Source organism: Anguilla rostrata, chromosome 13 (assembly GCF_018555375.3).
Source record: "Anguilla rostrata isolate EN2019 chromosome 13, ASM1855537v3, whole genome shotgun sequence".
Classification (NCBI taxonomy): domain Eukaryota; kingdom Metazoa; phylum Chordata; class Actinopteri; order Anguilliformes; family Anguillidae; genus Anguilla; species Anguilla rostrata.
The window spans coordinates 4,915,565-4,928,531 of record NC_057945.1 but is presented as its reverse complement, the minus strand read 5'-3'; the positions used below and the strand labels follow the sequence as shown (position 1 = coordinate 4,928,531).

At 39.9% G+C, this 12,967-nt stretch overlaps 1 pseudogene; it reads right to left on the bottom strand.

Annotated features, from left to right (window-relative positions):
* Positions 1-4,635: 4,635 nt before the first annotated feature.
* LOC135238285 (heat shock protein beta-11-like) lies at positions 4,636-5,278 on the bottom strand (annotated as a pseudogene).
* Between the last annotated feature and the right edge of the window lie 7,689 nt (positions 5,279-12,967).

Sequence of the window (12,967 nt, the reverse complement as noted above, 5' to 3'; positions counted from 1 at the left end):
AATACCACAAAAAAAGGAGGTGCCCAAGTAATAAAAAAAAAAGATAAAATATAGCTGCATGGCAGCAATGGACCGGGTTCCACGGAATGGACAAAATTGATCGTAAAGGCTGAATTGTTTGATTAGTCCAGATATACATCTGGACCAAGTATCACCGCTCTGTAACGCTGCCTCAGTACTCCTGGACATGATATACAGCGCCTGAGTTCTTTTAACCCTAAGATTACTCAGTATGTCTTAAGTGTGTTTCCCCTTTTCACTGGATATACTCTGATCACCGAGGTGAATATTATATGACCCTACCATAAGATAGAAGATGGCCGATGTTAACAGAATTAAACCTGCAGCCTTGATAGATTCAATGTATCTATTTAAATAAACAAAAAAGATGTAGCAAAAATATGTAATTTATTTACTAAAATAAAAATGTGTCACTGGAATAATTTTTTTAATCTTCAACCCTTTAAGTTAAATAGTAAAACAAGGGTAAGTGGAAACAAACCACTTGAGGCGAGTATGAAAGAAACACTCTTTATCCCCTAAGGTAAGTATGCAAAAAATAAAGTGAACCCTATCTTTCACTCAATGTAAGGTTACTGAACACAATATACCTTTAAGTTGTAGGTACTCTTTAGCTCAAAGTTTAGTATGTATTCATACAATAATTGAATTCAACAAGTTTAGCTAGTAAGCTGTCAAATATTATTTAAAACACTATAATAATATATGTATACAACATAGTATATTTCAATAATAATGTTCTATTAGCGTCAATACGTTATACTATCAATATTGATATAATCCATACAGGAATGGCTACCAGAATAGAAGACAGCAGTGAAATTACAAGTGTTCACCTTAAATGCAATACAATACAATTGCAAACACTTTGTGGGCCCACACACAAGATAAAACAAACTAGCCGGCAATAATAAAGAATAAAAGAACCCCCATTGCAGGCCTGATCGAAATGTGCTTACTGTGAACGATGCAGATTTTCTCCCTTGCTGCTACAGGTGCTTCCGTGCTTTTCCGGTCACACAGAGCGCTGTCAGGTTTCCCGGTGCCAGAGGTGCTACTATGCTATTGCTGGTAGCATAGAGCGCCATCTGGATAAACGGCCAGTGTCCAGGTTCCATATTTTACAGTCTCTGGTTCCAGTCCCCAGTGCTGAATGTGCGCTAGCATTATGTTAGCGCGAGCTAAATTGCCATAAAGCTAAATGCAAGCTGAAGCAACACTCTGTAGCAATAGCAAGCTAGCTAGCTCCGATAATACTTAACAGGTGCTCACTGATGCGGATTCCACTAGAATCGCTCTGATAACAACACACCCACTTTGACAATGACGTGGACGAATGTAACGTTATTCTATTAAAACCAGCACTATTACAAGCACTTACTGATGTAGCTAGGCGGTACAAATGGAAAATAAACGCACACAATTGCACTGGGGGCTTCACACTGCTGACCACAAGGAAAGAGAGAGATTTCATTGCTCACACGTCTTTAATACAGTAATCCCGCCCCCCTGACCTATCGTAATTGTAGAAACTGTTGTCCTGTTGTTTTGACAAATCAGAAGTGCAGAAAAGAAAACTTTATCAGTTAGACAAGTATCATCATGTACATGTGGACATATATACATGTGCCTTTGCTTAGGATCGTACCTCAACGTCGTCGCCATATTGGACTAGGCAAGACCTAAAAACCTATACCTAAAAACAAATACAAGTAAACGGGGGAGTTGCGGTTTTTCTGGATAAAAAGCACTATAACGTTTACATTTCTCAACCGATTTAAATGAGTCGTTTTTATATTCAAGGGTTTGTAATCTACGTGGATTACATAATAAGTTTTATCTCCAGTTACTTAGAATCTCTAATAGGCTACAATGGCTGCTAGACGCTCAAGAGAGGAGTGTATATCAACGTTAGGTACATGAACTGAATTACTTACGTGGTGGAAAATAATTCATTGTCATAAGGAATTTCCACAGTTAATTTTAACTTGGCAAGCTGGCAAGAAAGTAATAAATGCATTATAACATTTAGATGCTGATTCTGAAACGTTTATCATTGGAACATGCTTGTTTTTTTCACTGCTTGCTAGCTAACTTGAGTAGGATTGTAAGCATCAAATAACCTTGATTGTAAGGCTAGCTTTGCTTGTTACCTACCTACCAATGTTTTCTCGCAAGTCTTGTTTTGATTTTGAATTAAATTGAACATAACCACAATAATGTTACAATTTAATATAGCTAGAAAGCAAATGGTTAGCCTGAAACTATTCGGGGCAATTTGGACATTTAATATGTTATGTATTAAAATAATAAATCAAAACACATATTTAATGTTGCAAGAAAACATTGGTAGCTTGTTAACAAGCAAAGCTAGCCTTTATAAATGATAAATGATGCTTGCAATCCTACTCACATTAGCTAGTAAGCAAAAAGCAAGAAATCAAGCTTGTTCTAATGAAAAACATTTCAGCTAAAATTAATAATACATTCATTACTTTCTAGCCAGCTTGGCAGGTTAAAATTATTGTGGTTATGTTCAGTTTAATTTGTTCAAAATCATTACATGACTTGCAAGAAAACATTGGTAGGTAGCTAACAAGCAAAGCTAGCCTTACAATCAAGGTTATATACCATATATTACTCCTGGCGGGGTATACATACTACTTCCACTTTACACACTGTCTGCTATTTTGCAAATTCCCTAATAGCCGTTTCTACCCTCTTCCCCACGCTGCCGGCGGGGCCCTTGCCCCCAACTTCGAGAGTGCTTTGAGAGTCGTCTGGTCTCCCCCACCTCTGTGGTCCAGTCCCTCTTTCGTCATTGCCTCCACCCTACCCACATCTGTCGCCACCTACTGCTCCCCATCACCGCCACCCAGCCACACCCATCATCTGAGCCACATCATAAACCCTATAAAACTGACTGACATGTTGGTCACCAGTTGGCACCCTGAGCCGACTAGAGGAGGATGGGTTTCCCCCTTGAGCCTGGTTCCTTCCAAGGTTTCTTCCCATCTGCCACAGGGAGTTTTTCCTTGCCACTGTTGCCTTAGGCTTGCTCTTGTGGGGGTTTAAGCCAGGGTTGTCTGTAAAGCTAATTGTGACAACTGCTGTAAAATATGCTATACAAATAAAATTTGATTGATTTGATTGAAGATTTGATTGATTTGATTGAATTCTTACAATCCTACTCAAGTTAGCTAGCAATGCATTTATTACTTTCTAGCCAGCTTGCCAGGTTAAAATTAACTGTGGCAATTCCTTATGACAATGAATTATTTTCCAAGTAATTCAGTTCACGTAAACCTAACGTTGATACACACTCCTCTCTTGAGCGTCTAGCAGCGATTATAGCCTAACTATCGAGATTCTAAGTAACTGAAGATAAAACTATTTTTTGGACTCCACATAGATCATAAACCCTTGAATATAAAAATGAGTCATTGAAATCGGTTGAGAAATGCTCCCGTGTTTACTTCTATTTGTTTTCAGGCCAGTCTTGCCTAGTCCAATATGAAGGCGACGTTGACGTATTACAGCAATGGGCCGAAGCAGTCAATGCGGCGTGGCGTCTATGTATATATGTCTATGGGTTAATTAATGAGGGGTTACATCTCTAGGACAAGCGGGACACCGGGCTGAGCCTTGTACTTTCAGTGCTTTTATAGTGCCCCCTATGGGCCAATCAGTGCCACTTTTGGTGTCAAAGATAGGTGTGTCAAAGTTGAAACGGCCTTATTTTCTTCAAATATCAAGTCAAGATATCACCATGGCACTTGGTAGACGTTTACCATCATGTTTCTAGCCGTCCTGACAAATTCCAAGTGGATTTATCACTGTGTCATGATTTTACAGCAAATTGAATTTCTCTGAATTAAAAAAATTGACTGCTTAATAATTTCCCCAATTTTGAGGAATCCCATAGCTTTTCTCAAACTATGTTCATGCATATCCCCTGGACCTGCCCTGCAAATTTCGTGTCATTCGTACTTATGGTTCATGAGAAGACGATTTTTGAATGTTTTTTTTATTTAAAAAGGCGGAAAAAATTATAGGCGTTTATTATAGGTCCCAATTGCAAAATTGTTCAGAATGTCCAGCTGCATATGTGTATCAAGTTTCACTTCACTAGAACAAAGGTGGTGGCAGCAATGAGCCTTTGACTTAGAATGCTTATTGTAGCGCCCCCTATGGGCCAATCTATGCCATTTATTTATGGCCAGGTTACGCGTGGCCTGGACTGTCTGTGTGTCGAAATGGACAAAACGTTACCAATGTATGAAACGAGTTATCGGACAAAATACAGGCGAATAATAATAGGAATTCCAGCAATTACATTAGGGTTCTCTGCTTCACAGTGGAATCCTAAATATACATGAGATCCAAGTCGAGTGATTATTAGAGAAAGAATCTCATGTTCACTGCTTAATTACCATGTAGTCACAAAGCCAAAAAGAAGCATGTTGGGATTTAAGATTTTATTTACATATAAAGCTATTACATGAGGTTTAATTAAAAAAAAACAAAAAATGCACATTATGAGAATGGACACATTTTTTTAAAACTATTTTCGAAAATATTTAGAGTATACTAAATGTCACATTTCAACAGTCTTTAGGGCAGTTCTGCTCTCTGCTGGTGATTCTGTGTCTCTTTGTGCTTCCCTCTGCTTGTGAGCTCTGGAACTGCAGGGCTGTTCTCTCCCGGGCTGTGGTCTATGGGCACCACTCTCTTCTCGGCCCCCCCAGACAGCGCCGTTGGCACCTGTATCTAGATCTGCCCGTCCGACAGGGAGCACGTCAACACATTGGGGTTCACACTTTTAAGCAGATCAAACTCCTGTCTGAACTCCTGCCTTTTGTACAAGTAGGAGCCCTTTCCATCCTCCTGCTTCCTCTCCATCTTCCCACACATCTGTAGCTTCCATCCCGCCTGTTTTACAGTCAGCGCCTCTGGTGAGAGGTCCTTAGTGTCCAGTGTCAGGGCAAAGTGATCTCCCTCCTTCTCCAGCTTATATGAGACTGGTTGGATGGCCTAATAGACTGGGGCTTGGTGCTTCTGCTCAAAGATCCTTTGCTGAAGCCTGTCTAGCAGGTTCAGACTGTTCCTCATGTCCTGCATGTGTCTCTGCAGCATGTCCTCCTGAAAGAAGAGAGGTTGTATCTGCGGCCAGACACTGCGTGCGGGCCAGTGGAAATCCATGAAGTGGCCGAAGGAAGGCTGGAATACGTCACTGAGGGGTCGGCGTTGTTCCTTTTTGCTGGTAAGTTGCAGTGTGCGCAGAGTTAGCTAAGAGTGTCTCTGTCACAGCAGTCAAAGCTCAGAGCTTTTAAAGCAACGCACTGAGAGCTTCCGACACTTCAGGAACATTCCTGTCATTTCCACCGACTTCCACTGCGTGATGACGTTGCTCCAGTCATATTACACAGCAGGAAACGTACAGGGCTGGGTGCCTGCCAGATTTGTCAGGGTCACAGAGTTACTATACTGACTAACACATGCACCTCTAGCATGTCTACTGTAGTCTCTACACATAATACTTTTACACTTTTATTTTACTCGCTGTCCAACATCGCTAAATATGAATTATTTTTGAATGTAAAAATGTTTTTGGTTAAAAAAAATTGTGTCCACTAAATAGCATTGTATCAAAACAGTTTATTATTGAAGGATCCAAAAATCACTTCAGTTTAAAATTAGTATTGATGAAAATGACAGTTGATATTCTATCAATGTAAAGCTTCTTGAATGCCGTCTACTCTCACTGACAGTTGCTTATTGTCAAAGAAAACCATAATGGAAACTGTAGATGTCACGTTTGTGAAAACCCTCCTCCATAATAGGTAACATTCCATCAACATGTGTGTTTTTATCTTTGAAGCGATTTTGTAGTCTAAGAAACTGCCCATAATTAAAATATACGTTAATATTTTAACTTGTATTTTAATCTTTCTGGTCAGTATTTTCAACTGCCTTTTTAAATGTGTGAAGTGAACCGAAATTCAGTCCAATCCCAAAAAATCCCCAAAACTTCAAATTCATGAGCCTGGGTTTTACTCACTCAGATCCAAAAAATCTTGGAAATCATAAACATATACTTATGCCAAAACACATATATTAATAGCTTAGAGAGCTCATTGAGTAAACTAAACAAAGTATATATAGATTTAAAAGTTATAATCTTTGTACCAGAAACAAGAGTGAGGGACTATGTCAACTATGTCAACCTATAAGAAATATAATTGTGTCGGCAGATTTTCATTATGATTAGGCCATTCTTTGATCAGCTATACTTTCGTATTTTTTAGGTGAATACCCATCACAACTTTTATTTTTAAAATTTTATATTAAACTATATGCCTTTACTTAATGTATTGGGTGCTAAAATGTTCAGAATACTAATGAAAACATATTTATCCATGATGCTTTCAGTGCTAAATTATCATGTAATGATGAAAGCATAAAGAAATAGGTTGGAATTTCATATTTTATTCATTATTTTTGGAACAAAATTGTGTCACCGAACAATGATTCGAAACAGTTTAATTTTAAAGGGTCCAAAAGTCAGTTCTGCTTTACATTTGTTTTTATGAAGATGACAGTTGATATTCTGTCAATATAAAGCTAACGATAAGCCACTTATTGTCTCTGAGTGTTGCATAAAAAAAGCTAAACCTATAATGGATGGTGTAGACATCACATTTTCCTGAAAATAGCACACACACACACACAGACACACACATATACATGTGTATATATTTGTATATGTATATATATATATATATTTATATATATATACGTACATACGCACATGTACATACAGTGCCTTCGGAAAGTATTCTGACCACTTTTTTCACGTTTTGTTACGTTACAGCCTTATTATAAAATTGATAACATTTATTTTTATTCTCATAAATCTACACGCAATACTCCATAATGACAAAGTGAAAACAGGTTTTTAGACATTTAAAAACTGAAATATCACATTTACAAAAGTATTCAGACCCTTTACTTAGTACTTTGTTGAGGCACCTTTGGCAGCGATTAAAGTCTCGAGTCTTCTTGGGTATGACGCTATAAGCTTGGCACACCTGTATTTAGGGTATTTCTCCCATTCTTTTCTGCAGATCCTCTCATGCTCTGTCAGGTTGGATGGGGAGTGTTGCTGCACAGCTATTTTCAGGTCTCTCCAGAGATGTCTGATCGGGTTCAAGTCCGGGCTGTGGCTGGGCCGTCAAGAACATTCACAGACTTGTACCAAAGCCACTCCTGCGCTGTCTTGGCTGTGTGCTTAGGGTCATTGTCCTGTTGGAAGGTGAACCTTCGCCCAGTCAGAGGTCCTGAGCGCTCTGGTGCAGGTTTTCATCAATGATCTCTCAGTACTTTTCTCTGTTCACCTTTCCCTCGATCCTGACTAGTCTCCCAGTTCCTGCCACTGAAAAACATCCCCACAGCATGATGCTGCCACCACCATGCTTCACCGTAGGGATGGTATTGGCTAGGTGATGAGTGGTGCCTGGTTTCCTCCAGATGTGACACTTGGCATTGTGGCCAAAGAATTCAATCTTGGTTTCATCAGACCAGAGAATCTTGTTTCTCATGGTCTGAGAGTCCTTTAGGTGCCTTTTGGAAAACTCCAAGCGGGCTGTCACGTGCCTTCTACTGAAGAGTGGCTTCCATCTGGCCACGGCACCATAAAGGCCTGATTGGTGGAGTGCTGCAGAGATGGTTGTCCTTCTGGAAGGTTCTCCCATCTCCACAGAGGAACTCTGGAGCTCTGTCAGAGTGGCCATCAGGTTCTTGGTCACCTCCCTGACAAGGCCCTTCTCCCCCGATTGCTCAGTTTGGCCAGGCGGCCAGCTCTAATGAAGAGTCCTGGTGGTTCCAAACTTCTTCCATTTAAGAATGATGGAGGCCACTGTGTTTTTCAGGACCTTCAATGCTGCAGAATTCTTTTTGTACCCTTCCCCAGATCTGTATAATGCATAATTTAGACATTTTGGATAGATTTGGATACACTGGGTACACTGCTTACATTTTGCTTCATAGATCTTGAGTAGTTCTACACATCCACCCTTAGAATTTTCTGTACTTGTGATCAAGAAGTTTTTTATCCAGGACATGTATGGTTTGACCTGTTTTATATGTGGATCTCTCAGTATTTCATTGTGAACTGAAAAATGAATGAATTTTTGCTTTTTTACCTGGACAATTGCATTTGTGGTGGCACTTTATTTCTTCCTAAATTACGAATATAAATTCATCTAAGTTAGTATTGTAAATGGTACAATATTATGGAAGCTGAATCATCGTCTTGCTTCATTTAAGTCATTTTTCAAGTCTCTGTGATTCTTACATCTGGAGTTATAAAGCTTTAAATAGGGTACCCCCTGAATGGGCAAGGATTGGCAAGATTCGGCATCTGCGCAACGGAGTTAACTCTCTCCACTCTCTCTCCACTTCACTTGAACCACCCTCTACTATTATTAGTTTATGTCTGGTTGCTTGGCTTGTGAACTATCATAATGCATTGTGCTATATTCATGCCAGCATAGTGTCCTGTATTTGCATACTATGAAATTTCACCAGATGCAGCATGATATTTATAATAACTGATGCATACTATAGTTTCATACATTGTACATTTCATACATCTATAAAAATGTTCATATCCTATTTTGGCATACTAAATTATTAGTTAGCTTGTGATTTTGGAAGCAGAAAAGGTAGCAGCCATAACAGTGTTGCAAGCCGTGATGTGACTTCCCTGTTGTGTCACCCTCCTCCATGTTCCTGCTAGCTTTTTTGTTTTTTTATGATAAGATGTATCAGGTGACACGATCAAACTAATGGATTACTGGTCATCTTGAGCCCATGAACTGTATGTCCACTCAGATAAACATGATCTTTGAGTAGCGCAGTCAGCGCTCTTTCCTTAGGAAGACATTGGGGGTTCACTGAGCCCGGGAGCTAATGTGAATCATTTGGCAAAGTCTTCCCCACACCGCAGACTGGTCTTCCATATCTTTACATACAGTCATGTCCGCAGCAATTTGGACATTGACAAAGTTATTATTATTTTATCTGTCTACCACAGCATATTGGAGTTAAAATTAAATTATGAATATGAGCAGACCATCAGCTTTAATTTGAAGGTATTTACATCCAAATCAGGTGAACGATGTAGGAATTACAGCACTTTTTAGGTGTGGTCCCCTTCTTTTTAAGGTACCAAAGGTAATTGGACAATTGGCTGCTCAGCTGTTCCATGGCCAGGTGTGTGTTATTCCCTCATTATTTAATTTATAAGTAAGTAGATAAAAGGCCTAGAATTGATTTCAAGTGTGGCATTTTCATTTGGAATCTATTGCTGTTAACTCTCAATTTGAAGTCCAAGGAGCTGTCACTGTCGGTGAAGCAAGCCATCATTAGGCTGAAAAAAAAAAACATAAAACCCATCAGAGAGATAGCAAAAACATTAGGTGTGGTCAAATCAACTATGTGGTACATTCTTAAAAAGAAAGAATGCACTGGTGAGCGCAGGAACACCAAAAGGCCCGGAAGACCACGGAAAACAATTGTGGATGACAGAAGAATACTTTCCCTGGTGAAGAAAAACCCCTTCACAACAGTTGGCCAGATCAAGAACACCCTCCAGGAGGGTAGGCGTGTCTGTGTCAAAGTCAACAATCAAGAGAAGACTTCACCAGAGTAAATACAGAGGGTTTACCACAAGATGTAAACCATTGGTAAGCCTCAAAAACAGGAAGACCAGATTAGAGTTTGCCAAAAAACATCTAAAAAAGCCTGTACAGTTCTGGAACAACATGCTATGGACAGATGAGACAAAGGTCAACTTGTACAGAATGATGGGAAGAGAAGAGTATGGAGAAGGGAAGGAACTGCTCATTATCCGAATCATACCACCTCATCTGTGAAGCATGGTGGAGGTAGTGTTATGGCGTGGGCATGTATGGCTGCCACTGGAACTGGTTCCCTTGTATTTATTGATGATGTGACTGCTGACAAATGCATGAATTCTGAAGTGTATAGGGCTATATTATAAGCATACTGCGCAAGCAACCCAATACCTTTTTAAGGCAAAGAAGTGGAATGTTTTGCAATGGCTAAGTCAATCACCTGACCTGAATCCACTTGAGCATGCATTTCACTTTCTGAAGGCAAAACTGAAGGCAAAACGCCCCAAGAACAAGCAGGAACTGAAGACAGCTGCAGTAGAGGCCTGGCAGCTGCATTATTCACACAATATTTTTGACAAAACCGTTATATTAAAGCTGAAAGTCTACACTTAAATCACATCTTGACTGTTTCATTTCAAATCCATTGTGGTGGCATACAGAGCCAAAATGATGAAAATTGTGTCACTGTCCAAACACTTATGGACCTGACTGTATGCTTTTTTGCAATAGAATACAATATGCAATTTATTGCTTTCAGTAGTGAGCACCTGCTCAATAAACATCCTTGTTTGCGTTCAGCTGATGGTGTGGTTCTTAAGTCATAAATTGAAGCAATAATAGCTGAGTTTCAGGAGCAGGAACACCTCAAACACACCCCTTCTTCTTTTCCCTAAAAGAATCCTTCCTGTTCACCATACCTGTTTGCTCTTCTTCATTCTCATTTTATGGGCCCCATCATCCTCTCTCTCTCTCTCTCTCTCTCTCTCCTCTCTCTCCTTCTCTCCCTCTCTCCCCATACCGCATACTGGTCATCGATACATTTACATTGTTTATCTACAATTTATTGCTTTCAGTTGCGAACACCTGCTGAATAAACATCCTTGTTTGCATTCAGTTGACGGAGTGGTCCTTAGCTTGTGAAGTGATCTTTTATTTGTGATTTTTTACTGTACTGCCAGAATTTTATCTTGTTTATTTATTTAATCCCTTTAATCCCTTAATCCCTTTAAAAGAACCTTACATTAATGTAATGTTCTTTTAAATTTGTAAAGCACTTTTTGTGACCATGTTTTTGAAGTGCTATCTGAAGAAAAAAAAACACTCGTTCTCAGTGTTCAAAAAAAGTTACTCACTCATACTAAAATCTAGGCCTGCCATTGAAAGTATTGATATCAATATTAGGCCACATTACAAGAAACACTATTGGCTATCTTAGCTCACACAAATTAAACAAGCTGTATTCCAAAGCACTGCTTCCCAATGGTTCCTAAATTATAATCAGGTAACTTGGCTCTGTGTTTATCCATCTTACCATTTGAAGTAAGATAGCATATTTGCCATCCCAATATAAAATGTTTTTACATGCACACACCCACACACCCATGCACACACACCTATTTACACATGATAGAGTGTCTCTAGACTCTTTTATGACCACCTACTTGGCATTCAGCCAAGCAGCAAACAGAAAAATTATATAGAACCTGGCCATGATCCAACAAAACATGGACCTGTTCCCGGACTGCAAACATTTCTTTCCTGGACAGTAAAGAACAGGAAAGAACCTTGTATATATATTTTCTTTACTTTTTTGTCATACTGAGAAATGTACTGATATTGAAAACATGCCTTTTTGCTTAAAATAAGCTGTATGGGAAAATGTGACTTTATAACCTTTATAAGATTTCAATAACTATACATTTGTGCAATATCACTAATATTAATCAATTTCAATCAACACTACACTTACTGGAGGAGAGGTCAATAAATGCTCCTCCTCTGACTGGGACAGGAGGAGCATGGGGCATCTTCGCTTTCCTCCGTCTGAATAAGTCAGCTAATTTATGTAAATTAGAATTCTCGTTACTATATGTTGCATATGGGCTCGCAAATGAATGAATGAATGAATGAAAACCTTCATTGCCCCAAGGGGAACTTGCTTTGCACAATAACCATTACAAAAGCATGTACATAAAAACATCAAACATGCACACCAGACATATATTGACATTGATACAAAACCAAAACCAACAAAAAACACGTAATCTAGTAGGCTATCATAATGTTATCATATAATGCCATAGAAGTGCCAGGGCTGGCAATTAAAGTTTATTGAGCAGCTGAATGGTGCATGGGACAAATGAGATAATGCCTCTTTCTGTCCACATCTGGGGCATGTGGTACCTCAGCCTGCGCCTCCTCCTCCTCCTTGTCTATTGAAATAAACAACATACACAATAAACAAGAAAAGAATACATTCTCTAGTAGGCTAGGATAAGTGCATCATCTAAGGCCATAGAAGTGCCAGGGCTGGTAATTAAAGTTTGTTGAGCAGGTGAATGCAGCATGAGATGAATGAGGCAAAGCCTCTTCCTGTCCATATCCTGGGCATATGGTACCTCCTCCTGGTGCTCCTGCGGCTGCTCCTGCTGCTCCTCCTGCGGCTCCTCGTGGCTGATCCTGCTGCTCCTCCTGTGGCTGCTCCTGCCTGTGCTTTAGGACATCAATTGCCAGGATGCACAAGTTCCGCTGATTCCACAAGAGAATGGTAACACATGGAATGTTTACTTTAATCATCCATCCATCCGTTCTCTAACCACTTAGTCCACGTCAGAATCGCGGTGGCAAAGGGGAAAGCAGAGCAGTCCAGATGTCCCTCTCTGCAGCGACTTCCGCCTTGTATTCGCAATCTCACTCTTTCGGTCACTACCCATAGCTTGTGACCATAGGTGAGAGGAGGGACGGAGATCGACTGGTAAATCGAGAGCTTTGCCTTTTGGCTCAGTTCCTTCTTCACCACCACCGTCTGATACATGCCGTGGCTGCTGTACCTAGATGGCCATTGATCTCTGCTGTAGTGATTCGGGGGCTGGGCATTAGTGGTTAGGATGCTGGGCTGTAGTCTAGTGATCAGGATGCTGGGTTGTAGTCTAGTGATCAGGATGCTGGGTTGTAGTCTAGTGATCAGGGTGCTGGGCTGTAGTTTAGTGGTTAGGATGCTGGGCTGTAGTTTAGTGGTTAGGATG